Source organism: Ovis aries, chromosome 3, assembly GCF_016772045.2.
Source record: "Ovis aries strain OAR_USU_Benz2616 breed Rambouillet chromosome 3, ARS-UI_Ramb_v3.0, whole genome shotgun sequence".
In the NCBI taxonomy this organism is placed as follows: Eukaryota; Metazoa; Chordata; class Mammalia; order Artiodactyla; family Bovidae; genus Ovis; species Ovis aries.
The window spans coordinates 211,539,133-211,549,667 of NC_056056.1; positions in this window are offsets into that span (position 1 = coordinate 211,539,133).

The following is a 10,535-nucleotide window of genomic DNA, read 5'->3' on the forward strand; positions in this document are numbered from 1 at the left end:
TATTGACCATCTAATGAGACGGGTATAATTATGGTTCCCTTTTTTTTAAACTTTTTCTTTTATATTGAAATATAGTTGATTAACAGTGTAGTGACAACTTCAGTGGAAAGCAAAGTGGTTCAGTCTTACGTATGGTGATGGTGGTTTAGTCGCTCAGCCGTGTCCGACTTTTTTCGACCCCATGGACTGTAGCCCGCCAGGCTCCTCTGTCCATGGAATTTCCCAGGCAAGGATACTGGAGTGGGTTGCCATTTCCTACACCAGGGGATCGTCCCCATTCCAGGGAGGGAATCTGTGGCTCCTGCTTGGCAGGATTCTTTACCACTGAGACATCTGGGAAGCCCAGTTATACATACTCATGCATCTATTCTTTTTCAAATGCTTTTTCCATTTAGGTTGTTACATAATATTGAGCAGAATTCCCTGTGCCCTGCAATAGGTTTGACCTCCTTTTTGACAGATGAGAGAACTGAGTCTCAGAGTGGGGAAGTGGCTTGATGGTGCAGAGCTCGGGTTCTGGCCCAAACTGTCAAACCCCAGGGCCTTCCTTCAACCACAGAACTCTGCTCACTCCAAGCCACACTGAAGACAAGTGCTTCCCGCAGGGAGACAGGGCAGGGGGTCAGAGCACAGAGGTGCCAGGCGGCTGGCTTCTCTCCTCGCCCTGTGGACTCCCCGCCCCTCCCCATCGTGAGGCAGGAGCATCCTGCCTGCCCCACCCCCACGTGTCAGCAGCTGTGACCTCCAGCAGCCCAAGGGGATGCCTTTCTCCGGAAGCCCCCGCATCCTGCTTTCTGCTGAACCCAAGCACATCGGGCCGCCCATCCCAGCTGCAGCACACAGACAACCTGACCCGACAGGCTGGGCTGAATCACCAGCCCCCTCAGCTAGAAATAGCCCTCCAAGAAGTGTGCGGTGGCTACGTGTCCACTGGGAGGGGAGGAGGCCGGGCAGGGGGGCCAAGGAGTCCCAGGACCCCGAGATAACACGGGCCCGGATGTGCGGCATCCCAAACGCGGTGGACTGGCCTGGGTCACAGGCTCCGAGGAGGTGAGTGGGCACCAGGATGTCTGCTCTCCGACGTGGGCTGCGTGACAAGCCCCAGGCATCCTGCGAGGGCGGGCTGGGTTCCGATGGGCAGCCTGCGAGTGCCAATCAGATCAGGCAGGCCGTGTGCACACACACACACACACACACACAAGGCAACTCTGCAGTTCACAGTTCCCATTGTTGTTCTCTGGACACAGTCCCAGCTTGACAAGCATCCTCGTCTTCTCTCTGGTTCTGGTCAAAAGAGCAGAGTGGGAGGGGTTAGGAAGAGATAGCAGCCCAGCCAAGTTTAGCCAGCAGGATAACCAAGGCTTCTAGGCCTTGCTCCTTCTTCCGCACCTGTGTGAGTGTGCTCACTCATGTCTGACTCTTTGTGACCCCATAGACTACAGCCCACCAGGCTCCTCTGTCCACGGGTGTTCTCCAGACAAGAATACTGAAGTGGGTTGCCACACCCTTCTCCAGGGGATCTTCCCAACCCAAGGATGGAACCCTGGTCTCATGTCTCCCGCACTGGCAGGCAGGTTCTTTACCACCGGTGCCACCTGGGAATCTCTCTTCCCCACCTAGAAGAGAGAAAACATTCCAAGTTCCTCCTGCAGAGCCTAATTCCAGGGTACCAGATCCCTCCAGCTCTCCCTGCCACTGCTCTCTGCCCACCATGTTCCCACCCCAGCCACTCAGTTAAAGTCCCTGAAAATGGGAACACACACCAGATATGGAGCGAGGGGGTGTCTTTGGCAGAGCTCTGAATTCAGAGCAAGAAGGCCAGGGTCTGTCTCCCGGCTGTGCCTCAGAGGAAACATAAAACCTTGCATAAGTCCCAGATTGATCCTCGGTTTGTTCAGACATCAAATGGGATTCCTACTCTCCCACGGAGTGGTTGGAAAGATCAGATAAGAGACTGCATGTAAGAGGGGCTTTTCTGGTGGTCCAGTGGATAAGACTCTGAGCTTCTAATGCAGGGGCCACAGGTTCGATCCCTGATCAGGGAACTAGAAATCCATACACTGCAGAGTAGCCAAGAAGAGAGAGAGAGAGAATGGATGTGAGGATGTTCTGTGAGACTGTTCCATTTGGAAAGCCCTTTGTAAATGTCAGGGGTGGAGCTTTTGTTATTACATGAAACCTAGGGCATGCGGGCCAGTCCCAGCTTCAGTGTGGATCACCTTGGAGACGCTGCTGAAAATCTCCTCTGGGACACTGCTCTCGCCTCCTCCCTGGGCTTACACGGGGGCTTGGGCTCGAGTAGGTGTGAGATAGCACTTTACCCCTAGGGCTGTTTTTATACCTGGAGCAAGTGTGATGATCTTGGAATGGGGCTTTCAAATCTTCCTCACACGGGGGTCCGGATAGAAGGTGGCATCTGTCTGCAAGCTGGCCACCCATCCCCCCAGGTCCCAGCCATGCCCTGCACATCTGCTATCCCTGGGGATTCACAGGACACAGAGCTCAGGAAAGCACCACTTCAAATTATAAACTTCTTTGAAAAAAATAAAAAGTGAGATTTGTTAGTGGGAGGCAGGGTAACAAATGGACAAACTTTATATTGAGAATCCTCAGGCGGTAGAGAATGAGATGGTTGGATGGCATCACTGACTCAATGGACTTGAATCTGAGCAAACTCTGGGAACACAGCAACAAATACTGAGAATCCTTATTCAAAAGCTGGCTACCCCAATCCATCCCATGCTCCCTTCCCCACCTGGTTTCCATGTTTGTTCTCTATGTCTGTGTCTCTCGTGCAAATAAGATCATTTATACCGTTTTCCTTTTACTGGCTTACTTCTCTCTGGATGACATTACTCTAGAGTCATCCCTGCCTGACTGGGACTAACACATATACACTATCGATACTGTGTATAAAATAGATAACTAATGAGAACCTACTGTATAGCCCAGGGAACTCTACTCAGCGCTCCGAGCTACCTAGATGGAAAGGAAATCCCAAAGGGAGGGAATATATGTATATGTACAGCTGATTCACTTTGCTGCATAGCAGAAACTAACTCAGCATTGGAAAGCAACTAGATTCCGATAAAAATTAATTTTAAAAAATAAATAAATATAATCTTTTGTTTTTATGCAACAACATATAAAGTCTTATCTCAAAATAAAATCTCATCTCAAAAACAAGCTGTGTTGCCCTATTCCCTCCCCCATACCCCCAGGCCCACCTCTCCCCGCTTCCCCAGCAAGCCTGACCCCAGTCTCTGGCTTTGCTCTGAATGGACCCAGCGCAGCCCCACTCTTGTCACCCAAAGTGAACCCTCTGACATCCCTCCCGCAGCCCAGGACACGCGGTGTTGTCTTATCTCTCCCCGGCCGTCATGGAGGAGGCCAGGAGAGGGCTTCCAGTAAGAAGGGTGTCAGCGGAAAAGAGGAAGGGGGGAGGTGGCGGAGGAAAGGGGACGTGAGCTGCAGCCTCGGGTCAGTCTATGTTCCGCTGTCAAGCTCTTCTGTGGCCCGCCCTTGACCGGGGTCCCCAGTGAAGGCGTCCACAGGGCTTTAACTCCTCTTTGTCCAGCAACATAAGTTTCATTCGGACCACCACAGGCCAGACAGCAGCAACATGGGTTCTGTGACATTCGAGAAGCTGTTTGCATTTCACTGGGGAATGTATCAGGCGGGTTCTAGCTATATATTTGGATTTCCTCTTGAGTACATCTGTTGGGCTGAGACTGATATTATAGGGACCTATAATACACAGTCCTTTGTGTGATATTCAGTATTAAATTAACAGCATCTGTAGTGTTTGTAACTTAAAAACTGCATGATAAAGGACAAAGAGGAAATAGAGATTTAAAAAACAATTTTTAAAAATGAGCAAAACCAAGAGCTGGTTCATTGAAAGAATAAACTAGACTGGCAAACCTCTGACCAGGCTCACCAAGAAGAGAGAGAGAATCCAAATAAGCCAAATAAGAAATGGAAAAGGAGACATAACAACTGATACCGCAGAAACACCAAATAACACAAGAGAACACTATGAACAGTTACATACCAACAAATTCGACAACCTAGAAAGAATGCGCAAGTTTCTAGAAATATACAGCCCACCAAAATTGAATTAAGAAAAAAACAGATCATTTAAACAGACTGATCACCAAAGTAAAAAAAAAAAAACAAAAACACTCCAATTTTAAAAAGTAGTACAATAAATAAAATAACATCTGTAATTTAAAACCAAATGATCAGAGAGGAAATAAAAGAAAATAGAGAGTAAAGGCAACTTTCTTGCTTGAGTTAATCCCTAATCCAGTGTGAACATAAGCAAGGCAAGAGGGGAAAAACGAGGCCAGCAGCAGAGAACAATAAACCCTCTGTCTACATCCACAGGTGGGCACTTCCCAGTTGACCAGGTCAAGTGTAGCAGGTGATAAAGTGAGTTATTGTGGAGGGGAATGGAAGACATGACAGGGTCTGACCCCCAGAGACACTGCCAAACTGAGACACCTGGTAGGGACTTGAGAGATTATTCCATTCACACATCCACCTCCCCAGCAGACAGCTGGGAATACAGGTCAGAGAGGAGGGTGCGGTTCCGCAGTTTGCAGGCACAGATTTAGAAAAAAACAAGTCTGCCCAGCGACGGGGAATCTGCTCCATGTGACTGGGCATGTGAGAGATTGAACGTGTCTTATCTTGAGGCACGAAAGGTAACGAGCAAATGCAGGCAGATGGATGCTGTTTCAACAGATCTCATTTCTCTGACCCTGGAATGAATTGTTCCAGGTGGTGATCCCATTTCGTCCCCCATTCAGGCAAATGCCATGGCTGAGTTTTGTTCTCATCCTTCGGAATATACGCTGTTTTTTTAGGGCAGTTATAACAGTGGGCTCCGCAGATGGCTCAGTAGTAAAGAATCTGCCTGCCGATGCAGGAGACATCAGAGGGGCAGATTCGATCCCTGGGTCAGAAACAGCCCCTGGAGGAAGAAATGGCAACCCACTCCAGTATCCTTACTGGAGAATCCCAAGGACAGAGGAGCCTGGTGGGCTACAGTCCGTGGAGTCCCAAAGAGTCGGACACAATTGCTCGACTGAGCACACACACAGAAGTTAACAACCAAATTGAGCAGAGAGCTCTCATATGCCTCCCCCGGCACATAATCTCCTCTACTACCAGCATCTTGCATTAAGTATTGTCACAATCAGTGAAGCAATATTGACATGTGATGACTAACAAAGGTCTTGAGTTTACATGAGGGTCCACTCCTTGGCTCGTGAATTCTATGTGGCTGTGTGTCCACCATTACAGTCTCTCCGAGAACAGTTTCACAGCCTTAAAGCTCCCTTGTGCTCCAGTGCTTGGCTGTGGGTGTCCTCCCAGTGCTCAGCTCCTCTCACTGTCTTAGACGGTGCCCGAGTGGCTGTGCCAGCAGCCACAGACGGCAGGGTGCAGGGCATGACTGTACGCTTGCAGGGATGGCCCCGCCCTAAAGCCTTTGCCCTCCAGGGGTGCTGTTTCCTAGGACGTCCCTGTCTCCTGGTTTTCCTCGCCCCCAGCCACTCCTTCCACATTCTCATGATAGCTTCCTCTCAGTCACCAAGTAACAGAGCCCCCTCCCACACACACACACACAGACACACCCTGCAAGCCTCTTCAGAATTCCTATCCAGCATGACGTATAACTTCTTGAAAAGTGTTAAACCCCTATGCTGAGCAAGCACTCAGATATCGTTTTCATCAAACACATTCAAACAATTGCTTTTATTTTTTTTAAAGCTTTCAAGCTCTGTAGTGGTAGCGGTTTAGTCAGTAAGTCATATCCCACTCTTTTGCGACCCCATGAACTATGCGTAGCTCACCAGACTCCTCCGTCCATGAGATTTCCTAGGCAAGAATACTAGAGTGAGTAGCCGTTTCCTTCTCCAAGGGGATCTTCCCAACCCAGGGACTGAACCTGGCAGGCAGATTCTTTACCAGCTGAGCCACCAGGGAAACCCTTCAAGCTCTGTAGTAAGTTGATACCAGGTGGCAAAGTTGAATGGTATGCATTTGAAAGTCAAAGCTTATTTTTCCAAAAGTCAGTAAATAACACCCAGATGCCTATCCTTTTCATCCATAGCTATTGCCAACCCATCAGTGTCAGTAATTACAGATTTACAAGGTCACTGGAAGCTTGAGGGTTCACTGGCAGAAGCAGCAGGTGTGGAAACAATTCTCACCTCAGCGTTTTAAATGGATTTGAACTTCTTTCCAGGCTCTGATGGTGCATCCACTCTGCCTGGGTCCAAGGGTCCCTCTCTCAGGCTGTTGGAGAAGGGTGGGCCCAGACGACAAGTCCTCCCAAGGGCCTTTATTTTGGAAAGTTCTTTAAGAACTTCATCACCTCTCAGTCAAAACCTCCCATGGGGTCACTCACCTCCTCTTCCATCTTTTCCTTCCCCAAAGAGATGTTTCATTTTCTCCTTCCCAAGGCAGACATTTCAGCTTATTTTTCTGGTCATGTTAAGTGAAAGTCGCTCAGTCATGTCCTACTCTTTGTAACCCCATGGATTATACAGTCCATGGAATTCTCCAGGCCAGAATACTGGAGCGGGTAGCTTTTTCCTTCTGCAAGGGATCTTCCCAACCCAGGAATCGAACCCAGGTCTCCCACATTGCAGGCGGATTCTTTACCAGCTAAGCCACAAGCAGAGCCCAAGAATACGGGAGTGGGTAGCCTATCCCTTCTCCAGGGGATCTTCCTGACCTAGGAATCGAATCAGGGTCTCCTGCATTGCAGGCAGATTCTTTACCAACTGAGCTATCAGGGAAGATTTGGTCATAGTAGCCTTCCCAAAATAAAAGCCCTTGGGAGGACTTGGGAGGACAACTTGGGAGGTATTGATTCTTGTCTGAGAGGTGATGAGCTTTTTTTAAGTGTATTTTATTGAACTACAGTTAATTTACAATGTGCGTTAGTGTCTGGTGTACAGCAAAGTGATTCAGTTATACATACGCTTATATATGTTAATATGCATGGTTTATATACATATACATGCACTTATTAATCCCAAACTCCCTGTCCATTCCTTCCCCAACCTGCCTCCACCTTGGCAACCACAAGCCTGTTCTCTGTGTCTGTGAGTCTGTTTCTGTTTTGTAAATAAGTCCATTTGTGCCATATGTGAGATTCCACGTAAGTGATATCATGTGATATTGGTCTTTGTCCAATTCCCTTCACTTAGTGTGATAATCTCCAGGTCCATCCGTGTCGCTGCATCCTTTCACTCTTTTTATGACTGAGTAGTATTCCATTGTGCTTATATGCACCACGTCTTCTTTATCCATTCATCTGTTGATGGATTTAAGTTGCTCCCATGTCTTGACTATTGGAAATAGTATTGCTATGAACATAGAGTTCATGTCTCTTTTCAAATTATAGTTTTCTCTACAGATATGCCCAGGAGTGGGATTGCTGGATCATATGGCAATTTTATTTTTAGTTTTTTGAGGAACTTCCATACTGCTCTCCATAATGGCTGCACCAATTTATATCCCCCCTAACAGTGTAGGGGGGAGTTCCTTTTTCTCCAGAATTTATTATTTGTAGATTTTTGCATGATGGCTCTTCTGACCAGTGTGAGGTGGTTCTTCACTGTAGTTTTGAGATGTGGAGTTCTTAAAGTGGCCAGACAGCCTATCTCACAGGACTGTCAGAGCATCACATGGGATGCTGGGCGTAGACGCAGATTGTAGGTTGGGAAGAGCCGGACAGAAGCTAGCCGCCTCCTGCCCAGCATGTCATCAGCTCCTTGAAGAGCAGGACTGTCCTTTTTCATTCTTAGGCTTCCCTAAAGACTTCCTACAAAGCACTGGCTGTAAGGTAGGCTTCCTATGAACACTTATGTGAGGATGAATTGGGGAAGAGAGAATCTGATTGGATATTAGGAAATGCGCTTTAACTGTCAGCAGAACAACACACAGGATGACGCTTTCAGGAAGGCCATCCCTCCTGGAGGCTTAGGCATTGATCTTCCTGACTCCAGGGATTGGATGGGCAAGATGGCGGGGGAAACCACTGTTGAAATGATATACCCTGAAGACGTACAGGTAGGGAACAGAGACCTTCTTCTGCAGACAGGAGCTTCACAGTCCCACAAAGCAGAGAAAACCCTGACCCACTCTGAGACCACCTCCCCACAAGGGAAGGGGCCAGGGCGGTTTGCCTTCCAACCAGACTGGAACTGGAGCCAATGCCCACATCCTCCTCCCAAGACACCTGCCCTGCGTCCCACCGTGCCTTGGTGGGGGCTGGGACAACCCTCCCCATCCACCCTGTGAGTCTCCCTCAAGCCTCTCTTGCCCTCACGTCCTCCTGGACTACTGGGTCCACCCAGAGATCTGTCCCTCCTCCAGATGCCCTGCTAAGCCCCACCCACCCTGGCCATCCAGTCCCTCTCAGGTGGCAACTTGTAGGGAACAAATCACAGGATCATGGCATGGGTCCCTTGAAGATAAGTTTGCATTGTATTCTGTAACTCCTCCCCTGCCCCTTCTGGCACAGGGAAGGCTCTCAGTACCCCTGCGGCTGGCTTTACAATGCTACCCACCATCAGATGCTCCTGAATGACTTGTACTTCAATCCTCAAAGCTGTTTCTTCGGTTCGCTGAGGCGTGGGGTTCTTTCTACGAACCATTCTGTGACTGTTCCTAAAGAAGGCTGTCTGACACATAGCATCAGTGGTGCTGGTTTCATCGCTCAGTCGTGTCTGACTTTTTGTGACCCCATGGGCTGTAGCCCGCCAGGCTCCTCCATCCATGGATTTCCCAGGCAAGAATATTGGAGTGGGTTGCCCTTTCCTCCTCCAGGGGATCTTCCTGACCCAGGGATGGAACCCAGGTCTCCTGCATTGGCAGGAGGATTCTTTACCAGCTGAGCCACCAGGGAAGCCCCGCATAGAGCATTGAATCTTCTCTCTAACCTGGGGCGTCAGCACCTTGTCTCTTAGAGACACATCCTGAGTCCAGGTGAGGAGCACTGTGCACCTTTGCTCCTGGTCCTTCCTCTCCTGCTCTGGTGACTTCAGCCCCAACCCGTGGTGGGCTCAGGACATGAAGCTTCAGACTCGACCACTCCCGGTATAAGCTGCGTGTTATTTAAACTGTCTTCACCAGCCTCCTCATCTACACAGAGGAGGTAACAGTTCCTCCCCCACAGAGTTACTATGAAGAATAAATGAGTTACATGTAAAGCGCTTAGTAAGCTCTCCGTAAGTGCCACGTGTCACCAGGATTATTATGGGGCCAGCAGCCTGGGGAAACTAAGATGCTGTCCCTGCTCTCCTGCTCATCTGCTTTGTGACTCCAGACATATAAACCCCAAGAGCTCCCTTTCTTCATGCAAAAAATTAAAATATTGTTAATGCCTGGTGTGTCTAACTCACAGGGTGGCTGTGAGATCAGATGAGCAAATACACGTGAAAAACGCTTTTATAAACTATGAAAACATGTATACGTGCAGAATAACAAACACGAGCTTTCTGTGCCTGCATCTGTGTGACCTCGCACCCCGTGATGCCTTGTGCAATAGTTCCTGACTTTTCTCTGCCTCCTGTGTTAGCTGAGGGCTCCTGGGGCAGGCATCACATCTCTCTCCTCCAATCAGAAGACATATCCAGTCCCAGGACCCAGGCCCCCCAAGGACTAACTGTGGGGCCCCCTGGCCTGCAGCTCTGCTCCAGGGACCCTCCTGGGCGCTGCTCCCTAGGTATAGCCAGCAGACGTCCCATCTTCACAAGCTCTCTGAATTCAACTCCACGCTGCCAGGGAGACCACTATCCTGGTGGAGTGGCCCTGGGCAGTCCACATCAGGGAAACCAAGCAATCGAACCTCAGCATTTCATAAAGGAGCAGTGACTTTGGGTCTTTATCCTTCCTTCCCATCTCAAATCCTTCCCAAGGTGGCAACTTTGGCTTTGGGTGCCTCAGCCTCTGGCTCCCAAATCTTCACGAGGATGGAGTCTTGGAGGATGCCACGGCCTGATGCTGACCTGGGTTACTTCTGCATCCCTCCAGACACCCACCTAGCACTGTGCACAGAGAACGTTCTGGATGCACAGTTCCTGATTGGAATTCAAAACACTCGTTTGGGAGAGAAGCAAAATGAGTGGACTTGATGGGAGATTAATTGCACAGACGTCTGTCGACTGCATGGCTGAAGCTGGATTTTTTCAGAACTGCTGGCTGCCTTCACATTTCCTGGTGGAAGTGGGGCAGGTCAGCAGACAGCCCAGAGTCGTAGATAACTTTTGCCCACACATCATTCACTTTTGGGAGCGTTGGCTTGAAATTGAGGGGTGTGTGTGTTTATGTGTGTGTGTGTGCGTGTCTGGAACCGACGTGCCTTCCGTGAGCCTCAGAGATCCCTGTATTCTCTTCAAATGGGCTGATTACAACACAGAGGATGTGGACGGCGGAGTTTTTCCTGTTTGATGTCACACTGCTACCCTTTAAAAGTCCGAGGGGAAAAAAGGAGGGAATGCAGCTGAGGAGCC